The 24038-nt window shown below is 36.7% G+C and overlaps 1 protein-coding gene across 4 annotated transcripts in view; it reads right to left on the bottom strand.

The window, feature by feature from the left end:
- LOC131064014 (U-box domain-containing protein 4) overlaps positions 1-21824 on the bottom strand; it is a 117312-nt gene extending 95488 nt beyond the window's left edge. For all 4 annotated transcript variants that reach the window (XR_009111197.2, XR_009111196.2, XR_009111195.2 and 1 more), the window contains exon 1: positions 21102-21824. The gene's annotated coding sequence lies outside the window, so the exon portion shown is untranslated. The remainder of the gene's footprint in view (positions 1-21101) is intronic.
- Positions 21825-24038: the final 2214 nt, after the last annotated feature.

Raw genomic sequence — 24038 nt, 5'->3', positions numbered from 1 at the left:
GCTGGGAAGCATAATCAATGGAATACTCATCATCAAAATGGACCGTGGTATGACAATATTAATGGTCTAAAGGAGAGAAGATTGGGGTGATGGGAAGAACAAGGAGAGGAGCATGGAGGATGAAAGTTAAAACAGCAAGGTCAACAAGAATAGATGCAACAATGAAGTCCTAAATATTGGAGATAAGAAGATAATCAACAACATGGTGAAAAAAATTGATGACATGTGAAGAGACTGTTAAAAAATTCCATGAAGGTGAAAATGTTCATCTTGGTCTCAAAATTCTATTATTAAGTAGATCAACAAAATTGTCTAAGCAGTTGCAAAGTTATGGTCTCATGAGTCCAAAAGTGATATATAAGCGAAAAATAATTATAGGAGGTTGAAATTCATCTAGAAGATTCAAAATTCAGTTTTTAATCTAATTGTTTACATCTACTTCAGTGAGATTGAGATATCTTAAAAACAAGGTCCACTGAGCCAAAAGACATGATGGTCAATATGTGAAAAGAATGAGTTCATTTGGTATCTACCATTTCCTTGAACTTGGTCACTTTTGAATTTGATTTTTCTTTTTGGATTAGAATTAGGTTAAATGGCATTGGGAGAAATCCAAACGACAAAATGCATCTCAAAAGAGTTTGTTAGGAACTCATCAATATTTACCCATCTAGGTACGTGTTGGAATTCGCCAGTGTGGACCACACTAGATAAGAAGGCCAAATTTGTCTATCTCAATCATGGCATACTCAACAATGGCCAAATATGCATGTCAACAGACCAAGGGAGTACAACTATCTAATTTGACAAAGTAGACTCAATTGTTGCCAAATTTCACCTTGTTATTGCTGAATTCATCAATGAAGTTTATTGTGCCCAATCAAGGTTGTTGAATGATCGACTACGATGTTTTTCAAGCAACTATCTTTCAGCCATGATTGTTTTATTGATTTGGTGATTGTAAAATCTAAAAATTGTTTGCTCTTGTTGTTTTGCAAGTCGTGGTACCTGATAAACTATGGTGATATACTAACCCAGCGTGGTTCCGATATATGATAGCAGCCATGATAACAACAGATATGGCTATATTGCTTGCTATTAGGCTTGGGATTATATGTCAAATCAACCATATATACACTCAAGGCACCCTTGGGTTCATATGATTGTAAACACATGGCAACTCATAAGCACTACCTTTCAGTGGGATCATGATGAAGATTAAATTAAGGCCATCATGCTAAACTATGTCAATGCTAGCCTTGGGCTATGGGTGGCAGGTGAACAGGTACAAAGACAAGTATTAGACGATGTCACATGCAATGATATGCCCATATAGGTAACAGTGCAAATTGGGTACTACTGTCTTGGTTCTTGAATGATGATTTTGTCAACAGCTATCTGATATGGTCTGATTCCAAACATCCAAACGAATCCTTTTACGATCTTGTTTGAACACATTGCTTTTACAAGTTCAAAGAAAAGATCACATTGCCATCAATTTGGACTGCTTGTCAAGATTTGAAGCAATACCTTCGTGGATCAGAGGTATTGGCAACATAGTATCATTACTTATATGAGAGTCATCTGTGTGATGGGCAATTGACTGGCCATATTGTTTTGTTAACGACATAGATTTATGAGCAGTTCTTGGCTTGCATTCAAGTAGGACTACTTATAGCTATTGTAGGGCGAAAGGATTGAGCTGAAAGACGAGTATAAGCACCAAAAGAAAGAGTAGAGCCAGGCCTAACTATATCAGACCTAATAATGATAGCTGAGATTCAGATATATTGATGCCACATATCTCATTCAAAGATACATGGGAGTGTATTCAATTCAGATAAATCGATGCCATATATGCTCTTCGAAGATACATGGGAATGTGTCTGGTCAATCCTACAGCAGTAGCCAGTATAGGGTCATAGCAATCAGTTGTTGAAAAGTATTCAATCAAATGCATGCCTAAAAAGCCAAAGCATCAATTGCAAGGTGTGTAGACTACAATATTTTCAAGGTTAACAACATTTAAAAGATAATCAAAATGCACTCCATTTTATGTCCCAAAGTAGAATGGTTCTACTTCAATGTTTGTACTCATGTCATTTAGTATTTCCATAATGATTTGGGGAGACGGTCATTTCAGCCTTTGCTGTAAAACCTAAATTGTGTGTCATGTCTACCATTCACTCTAAGAACTCTGAGGAGGCTAATATGTTTCTAGTTGCCACATTGCTGCCAAAAGAAATGTGGGGTCTGTGTTGGCACCCACTACCCCGAGAAATAGGCATCACGCCTTCAAGGAGATGGTTGCAGCTAGGGAGTTAAAAGAGTCAAAGGGAGATGCTGCTCTGAGGTGTGAGGCTCAAGTGCCCTCTTCTAATCTTAAGAGTTGGAATAAGAGTTCAAGGTGGATGGTTAAATCTACAAAGAAGATTTTGATTTTGGAGGTGGGTAATAGTGATAAAAAAGCAGAGCATTACTCGAATATGGCTATGATATGCAGGTTCAACTCTCGACTTACATTAAGAGGTAACTGATTCCAGGAAACCTTTATCGTGAGGAACCTTTGGTGATTTATCCTTATGCTCAAGGCTTCTTTCTCATTGTATGTGAGTCACATGTAGATAAACTCTCTGATAAAGTGAGTATTTTTGCAAAGGGTCCATGGTACTAAGGGAATGCCTCCCTCTTTGTCAAACCCTAGCCTTTGGGGTTTAACCATTTAACTAAAAATGTCAAGATTGTTCCAGCTTGGGTAAGAATGTTGAATCTACAATTGCAATTTTTTGCTTCCCTCTATGTAGAAAGTATGGGCAACTCCCTTGGAAAGTTTGTTTCTGTCATTCTTGAAACCCTAGGGTGCTCCCATTCTACTTAAGCATGTATTTCAGTAGATTTGGACTTTTCTTTGAATTTTCTGGCAAGATATGGCTGAAAGCAGAGGAAGCAATTTGGAAGCAACCTCTTGATTATGAGAAGCAAGCCTTCGAGTGCTCGAATTACTTCAGGCTTGGTCACCTATCTGGAGTGCGTCTCAAGGAAAACCAAAGACACCAAGATGGCAACTTGGCAGTTGAATACAAATCAACAGCATCAAGTGGTTGGCTGCCCTATGGATGCTAAATCACTTATTAGCAGGCCTATTTTGCTGTTGTAGACAATGGAGGGATTGGTGGAAGAGGTCATGAGGGAGGCAGCAGATAATGCAGGTCAAGGGCAAGAAAAGTTGGTAGTAGATTCTCCTGTAGTTTTTGATGTTGTGCTACCTGTTTTTATTCCTCCTTCCTGTTCACAGGTCCTATTAGCATTGGATATACATGCTATCCCTATACCTGTTTGAAAGGAAGAATCGAAGCCTATGGAGGAATCCTTAAGAGAAAGCAAAGCAGTTTGCTCCAAACTGTTGCAGGAGGATGTGCTGAAGCCTTTGGCTGTATTTTTGGCCAATAACACAGAATGTTCAGAATTGTTTTGGCCCTTGGGTGCCTGTAGGGATTGATCCTTTTTCATTAGTAGGGGATTTCCACTGGGAGGAGGGTTTTGACTTTTGAGGACGTGGAGAAAGATGATTTAGAGATCGTATCTCCTAAGAAAAGGGATTGGACTATTGTAGCCAACAGAAAAGTAAAATGGAAACAATATGCTCTTCCCAGATGTTTTTAAAATCTCATGTTAAAAAAAGGCTAGGTTAATTATATTATCAATTGGTATGTTTTTTCAAGAGTGGGGGCCCCAATAGAACCCCTAACTAATTAGTCTGTTAAAAAAATGTCACTTAGATCAAGATGTAGATTCAATTGACATCAATGACACAAATTACAACCAAGTCATTTTTATTAAAACACTCGATACTTTCTTGACAGCATTCAACAAAGACTCAAAAACTCAATACCATGCTGAGTAAAATTGCTAAACAGATTCAAATTTGGATTTCCACTGCCAAAAGATGTTGTTTCCCCTTTTAATTACATTCAGCACACATTTATCAGAAATTATAAACTGAAATTTTTTCAGATAACAAACAAGAATCCTATCACCGAGTCAATGGCTTGCAATGCATAGGCGTGAAGAATTAGAAATGGTATTCCACATGCAAACCATGACAAAACAAAGAGGTTTTTATATTCAAACACTCACTTGTCAAATCAGTTTGACGATAAGCCATGGTTTGATTGTGCTTAAGTGTTTTGTTGGGTCCATTTGAGTGGTATTAATAAAATTTTGGATAAAGCTTGAGCCCAAATTGCACACTAGTCAAATTCAAGAGACAAAATGCTCAAAAAATTGAATTTGGTTGTTATCCGATTGCCAGATTTGCAAGAGTACAGAGCAAATATACAAATATATATTAACGTAAGATTGTACTATTTAACGTGTAATGGTCATCTAGTTAGTTTTAGGAAGTTTCCTTCCTGTCTTTTGTCATCTAGCTAGTTTTAGGAAGTTTCCTTTCTATCTTTCATTCTCGATCGTTTCTTTTATAGAAACATCACTTGTACTCTCTATTTAAGGGGTTTTCATCTCCTTTGTAAAGAACAAATTATCATTTCATGGTATCAAAGCATAGATTCTTTTTTGGCGAATAATTTTTCGAAAATCATGGTCGGTTTTCAAACTTTTTTCCAAAAAAACTTATGGTGGGTTTTCTGATTTTTTTCCAAAAAAATTATGGTGGGAACGAGTTTTTATATCATGGGTTTTTACTGTATTTCCACAAAACAAAGGCTTTTTACTGTTTTTTCCACAAAACTAAAGTTTTGGCAGGTTTTTTTTTGACAATTTTTGGACAAAATTGTAGGTTTCAGTTTTTTGCTGATTTTTTATCAGCAAAAATCAAAGTTTTCAGAAGCTGATCTCAGTTTTCATGTCTCTGGATTGCGGGAGAGATGGTTACGTTACCCAACATCATGCTGAAAGGCACTCAGAGGTTCTCCGGCAAGTGGTAAACTTGTTCATGTACAGGAGGTTCTACAAAATGCAGTTGGCTAATCAGAAGTCCAACCAGGGAGGGTCTCAGCAGTAGGCTCGTGTTGCCGAGCGTTCTGAAGAGGATTCAACCTTCTATGCGTTTGTGGCCAAATGACCTACAAATTATGTCAAGTCTTCTGTAAGGTAGTTAGTAGAATGACCATTAAGGGAGTGCATTAAAGTAATAATGTAATGTTTAGCGTGCAATGGTTATCTAGTTAGTTTTAGGAAGTTTCATTTTTGTCTTTCGTCATCTAGTTAGTTTTAGGAAGTTTCCTTTCAATCTTTCGTTCTCGATTGTTTCTTCTATAGAAACATTGCTTGTACACCCTATTTAAGGAGTTTTCATCTCCTTTGTAAAGAACAAATTATCATTTCAATATATAGGTTTATGTTGAAATCTAAACTTGCCACTGCACCCACATACATCAAAATTTAATAACACTCTTTTAAGTTTTACTGAAGTAGTGGCAACTCATGGCAAAAATACAGTGTTACAGAGTTGTTTAAACTTCTTAAATACGTTAAATGCAGATGTGCCCCACTGAACCATTAGACAGTTCAAAAATATGAAGTGTTAACCAGCTAGTTGAAGCTTGCATGCAAAAATGAAAGTTTCTCCTAACATGCAAAACTCTAAATTAGCCCAAGGCACCAAAAGGATAGACCTGTTTTTTTCTTTACATATCAAAAAAATAATGTTAATTGGTCCCACTGCACAAAAGCCTAAGATAAAATATGTCAAATGTGCAACTTTCATCTGCCCTCATTTTCAAAATAAGTGGTCTCATTAATGTCATATATCATACCAGGTTCCAAAGAAGTTCAAATGTTATTCAGTGGGCTCTGGCAGCACCATGTCAGCCAGCAGATGCTACAAGATCAGTGAGCTAAAGCCACCTCAAACAAGACAAGTGTTTTCAATCAAGAGTTCAATGATATTTTCCATATCTTCTTCATAAGACCTCCAAGCCCAATGTTGTCAAAAGCACCTAGGAGCTTGTTCAGATAGCTATCATATCAACAAAATCGAACCTACATGACCCCATGTAGGTTGTGAAACTTCACATGTGCATTACACCCTTTCAACTTAACACACTACAGAATTTTAGTTTAGAATAACACCACAAAGAGAACACTATATAAATAGGAAGAATATTGCTGATCACCCCATAATGTATGATACAATCATATTTATAATTTAAAAATAATTATGATCCATTAACAATATGCAAAATAATAAATAGATTAATGATTAATCTATAAGATGGATTTTCTAGATAAAATTTGTTGGGATTATGTTGTCTCAACCTTTAACATTGATAAATTATTTAATTATTTGATGCATATATTGTTTATATCCTAAGTTGCAGACTTCCTTTTGTCATGTCACTTTGTGAGACTTCTTGGTAAGGTGGCATCCTACGTAGAGGATGATGACTATGACAAAGCTCATATTTTCTAGCAAGATCGGCGCCCACCTTGTAGGACCTATATTTTAAGGGGCAAGTGTCATACGATGCTATGTTGGGACTACGATGGTTTCCTATCATGACTATGACAGCAACTAGTCTGTAGTAAGAGTCAGGAGGAGTTAATTTTAGCAGCTGACATTTATTGTTGAGTTCACTTTTGACTAGTACGTGTAAGGAATACACCTATTCTTGGTTTTGGCAGTTTCTATGTAGAACGTGCCTTGCATATGGCAAGATGACCATTATGGATGAGTTCAGTGTTAGTACTTTGGAAGTTGCTATGTGCAATGTGTCTTGGTTATAACAGCTTGCTGTTTTGGACACCACTTTACCACCTAGGCATTGGAGATGGTTTTGGAAACCTTGGGTGCCTACTCTTCATGTGTGAGCTCTATAAATACCTGGTGCCTTGGTGTATTTTGTATGACAGGTTGGATAATTTCTAGGATGCCGTTATGCTGCCGGAATTGCTCCAAATTTCTCTGTTGTTGTATATACTCCTGTAGAGCATTAGCTGTGTATATTGTATTGCAACTCTTGTAGCTAGTAATACAACTGAGCTCTCTGTTTTTGAGTGTGGGTTTTTTCCCGTAAGGGTTTTCCTACATAAATATGGTTTTCTGCTTTGCATTGTTTTATTCTGTAATTTGTTTAATGTGCATTTAAACTGTAACGGTTAAGGGTTTGTAAGAATTTTCTGCATTCACTCTCCTGATTTGATTAGCATTTGAAGAGTTAATCCACACCCAACTTCCTTTCAAAATTATCATTGTGTCCAAGTACATGGAAACCCACAAACCATATAGCAATACTAAGAGAAGAATGGTGGGGAGCAACCGTCCCTGCCAAAGTCTTCTAATCAAAAAACTAACAACTCACATACCTTACATCCCTCAAACTTATGCTTTTTTTCTTGACTTATTCATGACTAGTTGCATCTCTTCAACTAATTGTCATTCTTGGCAAGGAACTAAGAGGCAATGTAATGCATGCTTCATAACGCTATGGGCTCTTGAACTCTATAAATTAATCTGACATAAGTCAAAGTTAGTGACAGTCAAACTTGAAGTGTCTAGGCAAGGGACAATGATTCTAATGTTCCCCACTTGAGATGATCCAACTCCTATCAGAGATAGTATAATTTAACCATATGCTATATTAGCAAAATTGTTCCATCCTTAGCTTACACACCTCAATCTTTATCCACTCCACCTTTGTTCCCTAAATTTGCTTCTATATTTATTATCTTTGCTTGCTACAACACTATCCCAACTTCAAAGTCCATGGTAGGAAGCAACTACCTCTTTTTCCTAGACTATTCATGATGCTTCGACTTTTGCAAGTCAGCATTCCATCTTTTGAGCGGTTCCTTAGAATCCTAAAGTTTTCCTTCTAAGTTTGTCACATGTATCATCAACTCAAGACAATGTTCCTCTACATTAATGTTCATTATCTTAGACATTTCTACTTGCTGCATAGCTCCCTTATACTAGTCCTCCATCATCTCATCTGTCGGTCTCTTCTAACTTAGCCAAGACAAGGTGCCATCTTACATGTCAATCAAGTTAGGTGGGGTTTGTTGATTGTAATTAGGTAGGAATGGCGGATTCCAATTGCCTTAGGCAACATTGGAATCAGCCCAAAGGGCTGGCCCCTCCTTCAACATGTAGGGCTGGGCCCTATCTCTCATGGCACCCCTAAATCCTCATGCCACACTCAAACGTGCTCCCATAAAATAGGGCCGACCCTATTCTATCAAGGCAATTCGCTCAAAAGGAAATTAATAAATAAAAGTTAATTATAAAGCAAAAGCCAACCTAACTAAGATCTTGCACCACATATAAATAAATGACAACTTCACCTCATTATTCACTCAACACAAGATCTTTCATGTGAATTATACATCTGCCTAATGCGAAGTTTGAAGAAGGAATAATTGCGAATTATCTCTGCCATCGAAGGTGCTAACATTAAGAGCAAATACCATCATAAAGGAGGGCGAACTATTCTAGATTCAAGGCGCTAAGGTTGCAGTCCAATCTCAAGCAAAAGTGCAGATCTAGGGTATGAGCCTGAGTGTTGGTTGGTGTGTTAAAGGGGCAGACCTGATGCTCATGAAAGTGCAGACCTGTTGTTGATTTCATCAGCCCTAAGAGCAAACATTTCAAACATCTTCAAGTACTTGAGATAAGTGTTGTAATCATTATATGAATATAATCCATAATCAGATCTAAGGATCTTTTCTGGCTGGGTTTTTCCTCCTAGGAGGTTTTCCCAAGGTAATTGTGTTTTGTTCTTATTTGTTCATTTCTATGTTATGCCTAAATCTAGAAATCTCTAAATTCTACAACAAACAAATTAATTAGACACTAAATTTTGATTTCTAAGTTTTACATTAATCTGAAAGTATAAAATCAACATGGTATCAGAGCTATAGGCTAGATCAACTTGCAGTTTTCAGAATTTAGTACTCCTTTATTTCCAGATTTGTTGTCTCATTCTCAGGTCAGGTTAATGGGGCTAAAAGTTGAAGACAGGCTTGATGGAAATCTCAATTTTGCTGCATGGAAGGTTCGAATCATGTTGGCTCTAGAGGAAGAAGATCTTCTTCACTTTATAGAAGCGAAAGAGCTAACTAAACCTACGAATGCAGCTGAACTGAAACAATTCAAAAAGGATGTTGTCAAAGCCAGAAAGCTTCTCATTGATTCAGTTAAAGACCACCTAGTCACCTCCATTGCCTCATTCACTACTGCAAGGGAAATGTTCATTCATCTACAAGATACCTATGAAATTAACAATCTCAGTAGGGCAATTACTTTAAAATAGCAATTACTTAATATCAAAATGTCAAAAGAAGATTCTGTTATTTTTATTTTATGAGAATTTCAGAACTAAAGAATCAGCTAGGTATAATTGGACATAACATGGAAGACAAGGACCTTGTTATGATTGTCCTAAATGGTTTGCCACACTCATGGGAGTCTTTTATTCAAACCATAAGTGGTAGAACCGAGTTACCTACCCTTGATCACCTTAAGAATGATTGCATTCAAGAAGAGTCGCGCCTTATCACAAGGGGGCAACTCAAAAGTCCTCATGTAAATGATCAACACATGCTTGCAGCCCAATGCAAGAAAGGTGGAAATTGGAAGAAGCATTATCCAAAGAGAAATAGAGAATTCAAACCACCTAGTTCTCAGCATTCTTGGAAGAAACCAAGAGATGTCTCTCGTGTTCGATGTTTTAGATGTGACAAATTTGGTCACTATGCTAAAGAATGTCAGAATGATCCTACTCAAAGAGAAGCCAACCTAAATGAAGTCTCAGAACAAAATGATGACTTCTTATTCATCTCTGCCCTGTCAAGCAGCATACCCACAGATAGTAATACATGGTTGATTGACAGTGGTGCTTCCAGACACATCACAGACTACCGTGATCATCTTTCAGACTTAGTAGAAAAGGATACCAGCCTTCACGTGGTAATTGGTGAGATGCTGGATATTCGGTAAGAGGTTCTGGCACTACTTCTTTAAATTTAGACTCTGGTATTTCACTTCACCTTAGTGACATCTTATTTGTTCCTGGAATTAAAAGAAACTTAATTTCCATTTCTGTTCTAAAAGATAAAAGTTATCAAATTGCATTTTCTAAAGGAAAAGTACTTGCTTGGCCTAAGAAATCTAGTTTTAAATCTGCTCGTGTAAATAGCAATAGATATGATAGTTTATATAAGCTCTCTACTAACCCTATTCAAACCCTCATTAATGAGGCTCCCGAATCCTGTGAGCTATGGCATAGAAGACTTGGACATTTACACTATCAAGCTCTTCCCTCTCTTGAAAAGTTAATCAAAGGTATGCCTAAACTCAGTCAAATTCATGATAATACTTGCAAAGGTCGTGCTATAGGTAAAAATGCAGAGTTACCCAGGGACGCGTCCCCAACCTAAAAACCCCCGTCCCCGTCCCGGGGACATTTCGGGGACTTGGGGACAGCCAAGGGACGTTTCCCCCCATCCCCAAATTGCCCTGTATTTTGAGGGGGCGTCCCCGAAATGGGGGGACACCTGCCCTAGCTCTGGGGGACGTCCGTACGTCCCGGGGACGGCTAGGGATGGCTGGGAGGTCCCCAATCCGTCTCGGGGACGGCCAAACGTCCCCCATATCTAAGGCCCTTAAAAAATATTAAAAAAATTTAAAAAGTTGTATTTTCAATTTTTTATTTAAATTTTCTAATATAGGCCCCTTATTAATTCAAATTGTTATTAAAAATAAAAAAAATTAAAAGATAACATTAATTAAATTTTAAATTTATTAATTTAATTCATAATTTTAACAATGAAACTATATGGCAGCAATGTAGCCTTTGGGCATTTTGACACAGAGATTAGAAAATCGCCAAACTCGGCGAGTCAATAGAAAAATAACACCCAACGCCTTTATTAAAGAATAAGTTTTTTTGGCCTCGCGGGGCACTGCCCCTCGACCCCGCCCTATATCGCAACAGGGAGCATGCAAGGGGCGCTGCCCCTTGACCCCACCTTGGGGGCGCTGCCCCCAAACCCCCGTTGAAAAATATGGGGGGAAACTGCGTCGATAGAAGTAGGGAAAATTTAACCTCCGAGTCTATTGATATGCATATTGACAATGTGAATGAATTGAAATTCTGATTTATGAATGCATAATTGCATATTGTCTATTGAGTATTAACAATGTTGTATGTTCAGAATTTACATTCTAAAATGTTTTCAACTTTTCATAGTATCATACACATGTTATATCCATATTTTATTGTTTTCATATGAATATAATGTATGTATGCATGCTTTATCCATGTTTTCATATGAACATTTAGAATTTTGAAATTTTCCTATATATTTTAAATTTTTCCTATATTTTATATAGTCGTCCCCTTTGCCGTCCCCCGCCGTCCCCTACCGTCCCCGTCCCGGAAACTCGAGGTAACTTTGTAAAAATGTTAAAAGTCCTTTTAATAAAAGTGAAAATAGAACTAAAGATAAACTAGAACTTGTTCACTCTGATTTATGTGGTCCTATGTCTATAGCATCTCCTAGTGGATTTCTTTATTAAGTAATCTTCATAGATGATTTCTCTAGGAAAACTTGGATCTACTTCCTGAAATCTAAAGAATCTGATGAAGTCTTAAGTAAATTTAAGGAGTTTAAGGCATTGACTGAAAACTTCTCTAGTAAAAGAATTAAATGTTTAAGATCTGACAATGGAGGTGAGCACACCTCCGGTAGCTTTTATGATTTTTGTGTTGAGTCAGGAATTAAGAGGGAGTTTTGTGTACCATACAATCCTCAGCAAAACGGAGTTGCTAAAAGGAAGAATAGAACTATTGTTGAGGCTGCAAAGGCTATGATTCATGATCAAGATTTGCAGACCTTTCTATGGGCTGAGGCTTCTAGAACAGCGGTATATATTCAGAATAGATGTCCTCACCGTGTTTTAAAGAACATGACTCCTGAAGAAGCCTTCACAGGATCCAAACCAGACATCAGTCACCTCAAAATTTTTGGAAGTCTTGTTTATGTTCATGTGCCCAAGGAAAAGCAAACCAAGTTGGAGCCCTCCGGGAAGAAAGGCATGCTAGTCGGATACAGTGAATCCTCCAAGGCCTTCAGGATCTATATTCCTGGTCAAAGCTATGTTGAGGTAAGTAGGGATGTTACATTTGAAGAAGATATTGAATTTAAGAAATCAAAAGGTTCTTCTATTATTGATGAAGCTAATGACAATCAAGATATGAATGTTGATACTAACCCTGAGATTCAAAGGGAGCCTGTTGAACCTCCATCTCAAGAAGAACATAATGATCCACCAGAGCCTATGAATCCCACTGACATGCCTAGTGACATTGTTGTTACCAAAAAGAGGCCACTTTGGGTAAGAAACACCATTCAAGAAGCCGAAAGATTTGCTGCTCCCAGTGGCACTTTCTGAGAAACCAAGAGACCTCAAGTATTCTCCAACTACATTGCATTGATGTGCAATCTCATTGAATCTGAACCTTGCAATGTTGAAGAAGCCTTGAACCATCATGCCTGGAAGCTTGCTATGGATGAAGAGTATCAGTCAATCATCAAGAATGATGTTTGGGACATCGTGCCCAGACCCAAAGGTAAATCTGTTGTTTCCTCTAAATGGTTATTTAAAATTAAACATAATGCTGATGGTAGTATTGAAAAATATAAGGCTAGATTTGTAGCTCGTGGCTTTTCTCAAAAGGAAGGCATAGATTATGAAAAAACATTTGCTCTTGTTGCTAGATATACCTCTATTAGAACTATAATAGCTATTGTTGCTGCTAGAGGTTGGAAGTTACATCAAATGGAAGTTAAGACTCCTTTCCTTAATGGTGTCATTGAGGAAGAAGTCTATATTGAACAACCTGAGGGTTATGAGATTCAGGATAGAGAAACTCATGTGTGCAAATTGAAGAAAGCCTTGTATGGCCTCAAACACGCCCCTCGTGCTTGGTATGAAAGAATTGATAAATACTTGTTAAGTTTAGGAATTTGTAAAAATGATGCTGACTCTAACATCTACTTTAAGTTATTCAATGATGAAATACTAATTCTAGTTCTATATGTGGATGATTTATTTCTTACTGGTAAAGATGAACTTATCATTAGATGTAAGAAAGAACTAGCTTCAGAATTTGAAATGAAGCACTTAGGTCTAATGCATTATTTTCTAGGTCTAGAAGTATGGCAAAGATCTAACAAAAATTTTTTAAGTCAAGGAAAGTATACTATTGATATTTTGAAAAGATTTAGAATGATGGATTGTAAACCTATGTCTACTCCTATGGAATCTAACTTAAAGAAGTTAAGTGTTTCTGCACAGGCAGTTGATTGGTTCATTGATGTATCTAGTTAAAACTAGACCAGACATATGCTATGCAGTGAATGCTCTCAACCAGTTCATGAGCATGCCCAAACATGTTCATCTTGTTGTAGCCAAGCACATCCTAAGATACTTGCGAGGAACAATTGGTTATGGGCTGAAGTATCCACTTAACACTTCAATAACCTTGGAAGGTTATTCAGATGCAGATTGGGCTGGAAGTGTCAAAGACAAGAAAAGTACTTTTAGCATTTGCTTCAGCTTAGGTTCCACAATGATCTCTTGGGCTTGTAGAATACAATCCTCAGTTGCACTAAGTACTATTGACGCTAAGTATATTGCAGCAAGCGTAGCTTCTAGAGAAGCAGTGTGGCTTTGTAAGCTTCTTGCGGGGCTGTTTGGTCAGCCCTGGGATCCTACTGTCATTCATTGTGATAATCAAAGTTGTATCAAAATGTCTATCAATCCAGTGTTTCATGACAGGTCAAAACATGTGGAAACTCATTATCACTTCATTCGAGATATGGTGCAAAGAGGCACCATTCAGTTGAAGTATGTCAGCACTGATGAGTAGGTTGCAAATATTCTTACCAAGCCCCTGTCCAAAGTGAAGTTTGTGTACTTTAGAGACAGACTCGGTGTCTTGGAAAATGAAACCCTGATTGAGAGGGAGTCTCAAGACTCGGTGTCTTGGAAAATGAAACCCTGATTGAGAGGGAGTCTCAACCTCCGTGATACATTGTGTTGTATCAAACCCAAAGAAACGGGACTCGGACTCAGCTCGGACTCGACGTCAGACTCAGCTCCAGACTCGGCTGGACTCGGGAAAGTGAAAAACTCAAGAAATTTAGAGATTTTTAAAGATTTAAAACTTGTTTCAGACACCCTTTATTGAATACACCTTAAAGACACAATAATATCATCAAACTCGGCTCATTTGATTACATACACAAGTATACATCAATCACATAAGCATAAACGCAAATTGTAGCTGAAGAAAATAACAAACATAGATATATAAATATTGTCAAATGTATACAATATTACAAAACTCATGGAATAAAAAATACATTGCATCGTATGATCATCATCAAATGTTTCATACAAATACCAAAGGTAAATACAACTACAAGCCTATGGCTCAGAGAAGCCTGCACGGCAGCACCCTCCGGCCCCGGCCCCCTATGAAGGCGTCTAAGGTAGGTCCTGGATGATTGGACAGCCATGGCCGCTCCCCGTGACACCATGCCATGCTCACCAACAACAGGAACATCTGTGTCACTATCTGCCTCTGAATCTCCTGTCTATGCTCATGCTCTCCGCTCCTCTGCTATGACTACAGTCTCAGCCTCTATATCTACCTGGTCGATCCAATCAGTGTCAGACTCGGAGGTTAAATTTTTCCTACTTCTATCGACGCAGTTTCTCCCCATATTTTTCGACGGGGGTTTGGGGGCAACACCCCCAAGGTGGGGTCAAGGGGCATCACCCCTTGCGGGGTCAAGGGGCAACGCCCCTTGCGTGCTCTCTGTCGCGATACAGGGCAAGGTCGAGGGGCAGCGCCCCGCAAGGCCAAAAAAACTTATTATTTAATAAAGGCGTCGGGTGTTATTTTTCTATTGGCTGACATGTTGTAACCCTAATTTTTCTCATTCTCAGGCGGAGTTTGTAGTGAACAAAGACGAGACCATTCATTTTAAAAAAACTTTTTAAAATGTTTTTTTTTTGTCATTTTACTTAAACTAGACAGTAGCCGAGTTTGGGGCTCAGGACTCGCCGAGTTTGGCGAGTTTGAGCCAAACTCGCAAACTCGGCGAGTCTGGCAATTTTACTCGCCAGACTCGAACGAGTCCGAGTCTGAGCCCCTAGGACTCGCCGAGCATGACTCGAACTCGGACTCGCTAAGCATGACTCGTACTCGGACTCACCGAGTTTGAGCGAGTCCCATTTCTATGGAATAAACCACCCTCTGCAAGCAATGTAAGGTGGTATTGTAATCTTCTCAGGGAGAAGGGTAATTGTTAACCATCCTCTACGGGCAATGTAAGATGGTAGAAAAGATCCTCTCCACCCTCTGCGGACAATGTAAGGTGGATCCAGTCTATGCTTGTGTGCGAGTTGGAAGATTATATTATGTAGTTCCATTATATGCTTGTGTGCAAGATGGAAGATTATGATTATGTTTTCTCCTCCCTAATTAAGAGGGAGTGTTGATTGTAATTAGGTAGGAATGGCGGATTCCAATTGCTTAGGCAACATTGGAATCTGCCCAAAGGGCTGGCCCCTCCTTCAACGTGTAGGGTTGGGCCCTATCTCTCACATCACCCCTAAATCCTCACGCCACACTCAAACGTGCTCCCATAAAATAGGGCGAACCTTATTCTATCAAGGCAATTCGCTCAAAAGGAAATTAATAAATAAAAGTTAATTATAAAGCAAAAGCCAACCTAACTAAGATCTTACACCACATATAAATAAATGACAACTTCACCTCATTATTCACTCAACACAAGATCTTTCATGCGAATTATACATCTGCCTAATGTGAAGTTTGAAGAAGGAATAATTGTGAATTATCTCTGCCATCGAAGGTGCTAACGTTAAGAGCAAATATCATCATAAAGGAGAGCGAACTATTCTAGATTCAAGGCGCTAAGGTTGCAGTCCAGTCTCAAGCAAAAGTGCAGATCTAGGGTATGAGCCTGAGTGCTGGTTGGTGTGTTAAAGGGGCAGACCTGATGCTCATGAAAGTGCAGACCTGTTGTTGATTTCATCAGCCCTAAGAGCAAACATTTCAGACATCTTCAAGTACTTGAGATAAGTGTTGTAATCATTATATGAATATAATCCATAATCAAATCTGAGGATCTTTTCTGGCTGGGTTTTTCCTCCTAGGAGGTTTTTCCAGGGTAATTGTGTTTTGTTCTTATCTGTTCATTTCTATGTTATGCCTAAATCTAGAAATCTCTAAATTCTACAACAAACAAATTAATTAGAAACTAAATTCTGATTTCTAAGTTTTACATTAATCTGAAAGTATAAAATCAACAGGGTTATAGTATCTTAGATGGTTGAAACTTGAGTCATTCACTCACTTGTCCAAGACTCAACCCTCTGTAACATAGATTGGTCCACCCTATACCAAAAATCATTATCTTCTAAAACATTGGAAATAATAATATACCCTCTACATGGATAAACTTTTTATCATAGATATTAGATAACAAAACACCTAACAATATCACCCATCAGGCCATCTTACCACTAGAACAACACATCAAAATGTACAAGGAAACTATTCTCTGGTCTAGTGGATCTCAACGAACAGTTTATTCACATTGACCATGCAACTCAGTTTCCTCTTCGTCACCTCTCCCAAGAAAAAGAGGTATTAAACAATAACATATGATGCCCCGTGACAACATCCATTATCCTTTGCATATCATCTATCATTAGCAGCTCTTTAAATGACTCTCTTGTCCACCTGAATGCCTACATGATATAGCCAAGCTTGGTATCTACAATTGTACCATGCTCCTCCATTCAAGCAAGATCTGTTTGCTCTCGGTTGGCTTCTAGCTTTGCCTTTACTCTTATAGTCACATGCTTTGACTCATTGCAATATGAGGTAGTGTGAGCACCATGAATCTTGTGTTCGAACTGTGTGATCATCCCCTCAACATCATACTACATTCCAATCAAAATACTTTAATCACAAGTAACCTCTTAAGCCTCCTCCATCTATTGTGGTTGAAAGAAACCACAATATGTAAGGGTAGGTAGTCAAAAATTGAAAAACATCTCATTGATATGTCTTAGCCCTATCTGTAGTAAAAGCAACCACAAAATGTAACGGTGAGCAGCCAAAAAACATCTTATTGATATACCTTAGCCCTGTCTTTAGTATAAATGTTGTTTAAAGGTATATTTCTAGCAGCATTGCCTATTTGGATCCTCATAGTCCATATGATATTCATCCCTTCTATTGTTGTCAACACCTAGAAATATACTTAAACAAAACCAATTTCCCATGCCAAGTATGGAAATAAAAACAAGCAAATTAAACAAGAAATCATAAAGAGATACGAAGTAATTTTCACTTGATAATGCATGTTCATTTCTTGTATAGTTGTGAACGAACAAGCAAGTGAACAGTGGATCATTTCCAAGCAAGGAACATATTGCATGAAATTTTCAAGGTCAAAGGCATTCAAAAGCCATCAAAATGTATTACATTTTCTGTCACAAGGTTAAAAGGTCCTATATAATGTTAGTAATTGCATTATTTAAATCGGGACTTAAATTTAAGTGACATATGAACTTTTATAAAGTGACACAAATCAAGATCTAGTCATTTGTGTAAATGCAACATGTTATTTTGTTGATTTAGTAAAGACATGCATATGTAATATGTGTTGGTTCAAATGAAAGAAACGAAACTGAGATGTAATATGAAAAAACAAAAATGAGTCGGGTTTGCATCCCAACAGATAAGGAACATTCACCGCTTTGGGTTAGGATGAGTTAAAAGTTGCTTATGTGGTAGTTAAGTATTTATCAAATTAACTACAATTCCAAGAATTGTACAAAAGAAATGATATTGAATGAAATAGTGTCATCTTTCTCAAACACCTTTTTAGACATGACATACTTTAACTTAAGTTATATCTTGTTACATGCTCCCAAATATCTTAGTTTGAGATAAAGTGTGTGTGCATAATTAATTTTTGAATGTTTATCTTCTTTATAAATTAGTAAAGAAAGATGCTTGTGAAACTCTATAAAATACTAAGAATCAGCTTTATCTTTAGACGATTGTTTCATATAGTTGTACTTTTAATATCTCCATGTAGATTAATCCTTTTATCTTGGAAGATAAAAACATTTCTAGAAGACCTTGTGTTTCTTGAAGATTATGGACTTTAAACCACTCAGCCAAGTTTTTAGGGCAAAGCTGTAACTTCACCTATGTCAATCAAGGACTTCACGTATTTTGTGTCACATAAGTTTTTTATTCTATGTATTAGCCACGAAAGTTATTGACCAGCTTGCACAACCATTCCATTATGCCTCGTATGCCTTAGTCACAATCTTTGTTGAATAAAGAAGTCAACTAAGTTCTCGAACACTTTAAGCAATTTTTAAACTGTACTTTCCAAACACTCCAGTAAGGTTGATGCCTTCTACAATAAATTAAAATACCAAGGATCTCCTCAAACATAAGTCCGTGGACTTCCCATTGCTTAGGCCTAGTTTAAAGACCCCAAGTGAACATGCAATTCAAATCTCAAAAAGAAAATCTTGACTTATTAACAGATCTAGGTGGACCCTGTCCACATGCAGCCCTTGCAGAATTTCAAGTGAAGAAAAGGTTTGACAACACAACCCACCGTTGATCAAGGTTCAATCTAACAGTGCAAAATAAAAAGGTCTGACGGAGAGAAAAGCAATAGCATCGAGCATGCAAGAATACCATGAGGCCCTCCCACCACAAGTAGTGCCCATTATTGATCTTCTATACTTATAGCATGGTCTAATCGTTGAAGCAATTTTTAGAAGATCCTCATCATGGTTTCCACCACCAATACATTCATTCCACACAGCTCACCTTCATGTGAATCCAAGGAATCTGAAGATCTTCAAATACCCTTTTGTGCATCCTCATTCCCTGGTTACCATTCATCCTCATTGAGGCCATGGCCTACCATCCAGAATCAACTCAAAAGTAAATCACACTGAATCATTATAGTTTAAGGTCACACCCAAATACCAAAGCAATAAGGACGGATTGTCAACCTTCCATCAAGCATCTTCACATATTATCAGACATCTAGATCTATGTCCTGGATGGCATGTATCCCTTGCATTCTATTTCTATGTTCAGTACCATGAAACAATATTTTGCCACCTTTTTTTATTGTATATATACAAACTTTGCTCTCTTTAGAAAACATTGTAACCCTTAATTAGCTTCAAAGTTTCAAGTACCACTGAGCTCCTAAAGAAATCTAGTTATAATATCTTGTTGTATTCGCATTTCATGCAACCTTCAGCCTTAAAGACTTTACGTAGCTGTGTGTATTCAGAAACAATTATTTCTGTCTTAGCATAATCTTCATCTCTTTTCCTCTCAAAAAGTAGACTAGTTAAACTGTTAAAGTGTGTTAAGATAGAGAAGCCAACCTACTCTGGAGGTTTCTTGAGCTTCAAGGAAAGCTGTGCTCAAGCTTCCCAATTGTGAATTGAACTGGTGGGCACAAACATAAATTCAACTCACCTAATCAACAGTAATGATCCCAGAAAACCCTTCCATTTAAATTTACATTTCTAATCTTGGACACCTTTCCATTAAATGGTTAAAAATAGAGGGAGACCCTAAAAGATCCAGTACTTTCTATAAGTGTCTCACTTTCTATTGAAAAGTGGATAAAAAATATTAAAATATATTAGCATAAGATTGACACTCCTGTCAAACGAGGAGAGGAAAACCGTTCAGAATACATGCCCCTTGTTCCAATTTTTATCGGCATACATTGGGCATAGAGTCAGCTTAAATTGAAGATTGAAATGTGACGAAATTCAGGAGCAACAGGTATCATGGCTCTTAACCTTCCGAATATCCCTTGCAAACTGGCTGTGCTTTTGTGGTTTCTTGATGTACTGATATATTTCTATGCTTACCTTGTTTCATTTGTATGGCCTGCTGACCTGTAAAAAGTCCATAAAGTTTTCCAAGTTTAGTATTAATCTATATCCAGAGCAGTATTTATCTGTTACTCTCATTAGGTTTACCTGGAAATCTTTTAGCAATATTTGGGATTTTAAGATAAAATTACTTCTAGCTGTTGGTAAGATTGAGATAGAATGATATTTTGCTCTATAATTTGTAACACTCCGCAGTTTAGGAAGGCCGTTGCATCATGGAGCTTAGATCACTGTTAGACTTAGAAGCAGCATCTTGAGAAAATCCTATTTTACAAAATTCGTCATTCACCGGCCTCACCCTGGCGTTGACTGAATTAAAAAGGTCACTAAACATTGAGATCATACATAGCATGCGCAGTGGCAGAAACATTAACATCAAGTATCTCTAGCAAAGTGTGGGCTCTGACGTTACAATTAAAGCCTTCAAAATGGACCAAATGGTTTCCGAAAAGAAAAACAATGTTTCTTTTTCCTAAGCAAAAACACACCAATTCAACAGAAAACTCCCAAATCAACATCCAAAGACAGACACAAGGAACAAAACGTGGAGGAGGAGGAAAGTAAGACAAGGTATTAATATCATAAGTTGCCATTCCTCTCATTCTGTCAAACATATAGTGAGGTCGTGTTGTAACTGTTATGGAGTGTCTCGTCCATGTTTACAAATCTTAATTATGTGCTCCAAGCCTACGTAACATGGCATTACACGCACCTCATCATCTCAACAGCTAAAACCATGTGCTGGTGTAAGCTATAAGTAAATAGAGTGAAACACAAGCAACTAGTTCCAATTGGCTAATCTGCATCTTCCTTGCGGATGGTGAAACTTCTGTTGCTGAGCAAACAAAACAGATATTACTGTCCCAGATTTAAAGATACCCAGCTGTTTTTTTGCCAAAGATATTTGTTTGAAGATCACAGTATGCCCCCAAGAACTTTAGTGACGAAAGGCCTATGTTCTAGGCACATTTAAAGTTACTAAATGGGGAATAATCCCTGAAAATCATCAGAATTGCTCAAATAGATAATGATCACTGAAAATCATCAAAAATCCACAATGTAACAAAGAGCTTACCTCTGTGTTTCTCATGTGAAAGGGAACTTTAGCAGCAAATAATTGACCAGAATTTAGCCAAACCAACCCTAAACTGGACAATAATCCTTACACAAACCCCATTTATTGCACACCAACATCAATCAGCAATGCTCCTCTTCATCTCAAAGCCCCTGTTACTCGTTTCAACTTTGACCCACATGATAAACCAATGTTAAAACCCATCCACCCTGTTCACAGCTCATGTCCAATGGCACAAAACCCTAAAACAAGTCGCCTGTTCAATTCCCTGGCAGGCCCAGTTCACGGACAATTACGGTTTTCTTTCATTAGCCTTTTGAGGAAGTGTATAAAAAACACATGATCGAGCATTGACATTTGCAGTCCAATCGGTACCCATCAGTGCTTCGAGCACAAACAGACCATTCTGACAAATCAAATAATGCTCTTCAGAGAAACATTCTCTGTAAAAAATAACAATAAACCAGTACAGGAGCTTTTGTATTTGAGAAAAAATATTAAAATGTAAGCAGGTATTAGTGTTGGGTGTTTTACTCGAATGGTGCATCATCTTAAATCCCAAAGAATTTCTTTGGGATTTACGAAGAATATAGCTGTTAAATCAATAATAACAACATCAAACCGTGATCTGTGTATATCTGTGTGGGGAAGAAAATATGCGAATTTTTTAAGTAGAAAAGCGATCTTTGTGATAAAATAAAGGCATTTTCATGATGGTTTTGATGGAATGCAATGATAGGAGGAATTTGTTAAACTGTCTAAAGTTCTATGCTTGTGATGAAAGTCATGAAGTGGAGCCACTTGGGACCTTGAGATTAAATTAACGAAAATGATATATTATTCCTTTCAAGGGAAAATAGCGTCTCAGACATTTTAATTCTTTACTTTTATTTTAATCATAACAACATATTGACAAAATAATATGTTGGCTCTATTTTAGTAATAAAGAATAACATCCTAGACTAAAAATTTGTTGTAGTTTGCCCGAGTGTTTATATGATGTAATAGCATTTTATATCAAATCTAATTAATGTGAGTGGGACATAAGCTACTTTTTGTTTTGTATGTTCTCTTTTAACCTTCTCATTAGGAGGTTAGTTCCTTATGATTTTTTTTTCATCAATATAAGCTACTTTTTGTTTTGTATGTTCTCTTTTAACCTTCTCATTGGGAGGGTTAGTCCCTTATGATTTTTTTTTCCATCAATAAAAGATAATAAATAAAATTGTATTACATTTAGTTTGTTATATTAATATAATTTTTCTATAATTAATATCAAGCTTAATAAATTAATAAATTAAAATTAAAATAAATTGATTAAATAAATGTATATTTTGAATTTAGAAAAAAGAAAATTATTGTGATTGTTATAGAGATGTGATGCTTCAAATTTAAGACTAGATTTAGAAACATGTGTTGTGACAAATGATCTGTATTAATATGAAATTGTACAAAGACTCGTATCAAGGTCATAAGTGTGGTCCTAAACCTTCTAATAGCAACACTAACCTTTAGGGATAGCCTTGACCTTTTTGGCTTCCTTAACCTCTAAACCCTTAATTCTTTAGTATTTTATAAAAATGTTTCCATGTATTTTGTATTTTCAAATACAAAGCTATGCAGTGTTAAGAAGCACTTATTGGATGTGTTATCAACTGGGAGAATATATGACTGGTCTTGATAGTAATCAAGCCTGTTTGTTTCTTCAATAATGTTCAAACAAGATCAAAGACATGCCAAGAAGGATGTAAATGTTTGTGTGCATCCTTTTATATACATATGTTAATGCAATACTCCCTCTAATTGAAACAATAATGTTATGTAAATCTTTCAACCATGTTAAATGGTATTGGGCTTGGTCCTTTTACATAACATCGTAGGGTTGAAGTTTGAATATTTAATGTGGGATTCTATGGGTAACAACTAATTGAATCCAAGTCAACTTAGGTGCATGATAAACAAGGAATTTAGAAAAATAGGGATCAAGGCCAACTTGTAGGCCTAATCAAAGATCAAGGTTGCCAAAGTGACCTTGGTGCAAAACTAGGAACAAGAAGATTGAGGGTTGGATATGGATATTTGGGGAAGAGGGACTCAAGTTTAATAAAGGTATGATATGAATGCCAACTCTACAATAGAAATACACAAATTGAATATTAGACTATTGTATCGGGGATAAAGAGTTTAAATGATTCAAAATAAGAGGGAAAAAGTGTTAAGGATGAAATTTTCACCTCTATATTTTACCCTTACTTTGACTTGTATGTGAACAACCATAAATCATGCAATTCAAAGTAAACAAGTTGTTGATATGGGAATAAATTACCATCAAATTCATAAAGTATGTAGGTATTAATAATGTTTTAGTTGTGTAGACACCTAAAATTGTCCTGTCTAATTAAATAAATATTTTTATTTATTTAATTATTTAAACCTAATTCTTCTATTGATTAAATAATTTATTATTTATTTAATTAATTCATTTATCCTCTTCTAAGCCCTTTTTCATTTAAATAAATACTTTTATTTATTTAAATAGTCATTTTTCCTAAATTAAATAAATAATTTTATTTATTTAATTGATCCCACTTCTTCTATTAATTAAATGAATCTTTATTTATTTAATTAATTCATTAGCCCTTTCTACCCATGACACATGTCATTCATCTCTTAATTTCTACACTACCTACCCTCTCATTATTTTCTTATTTTCTCTACCTACCCTTTAATCCTAGCCGGCCATTTATCTTTTACACCTCTTAATCTTATCCCTCCATTTTTTACAGTGTCTTCAATATAAGAGGATACTTCTTTCATTATCAATTATCCTAAGCTCCCAAGCGTTTTTATTAATCTTATGCAATCAAGTCTTTTTGCGATCAAGCTATCAACCATATTTTCGTTCTTTATTGAGCTCTTGTGCACACATAAAATCTG

Source organism: Cryptomeria japonica, chromosome 11 (assembly GCF_030272615.1).
Source record: "Cryptomeria japonica chromosome 11, Sugi_1.0, whole genome shotgun sequence".
In the NCBI taxonomy this organism is placed as follows: Eukaryota; Viridiplantae; Streptophyta; class Pinopsida; order Cupressales; family Cupressaceae; genus Cryptomeria; species Cryptomeria japonica.
The sequence above is the reverse complement of the archived record's forward strand: the minus strand, read 5'-3'. Positions and strand labels throughout refer to the sequence as shown.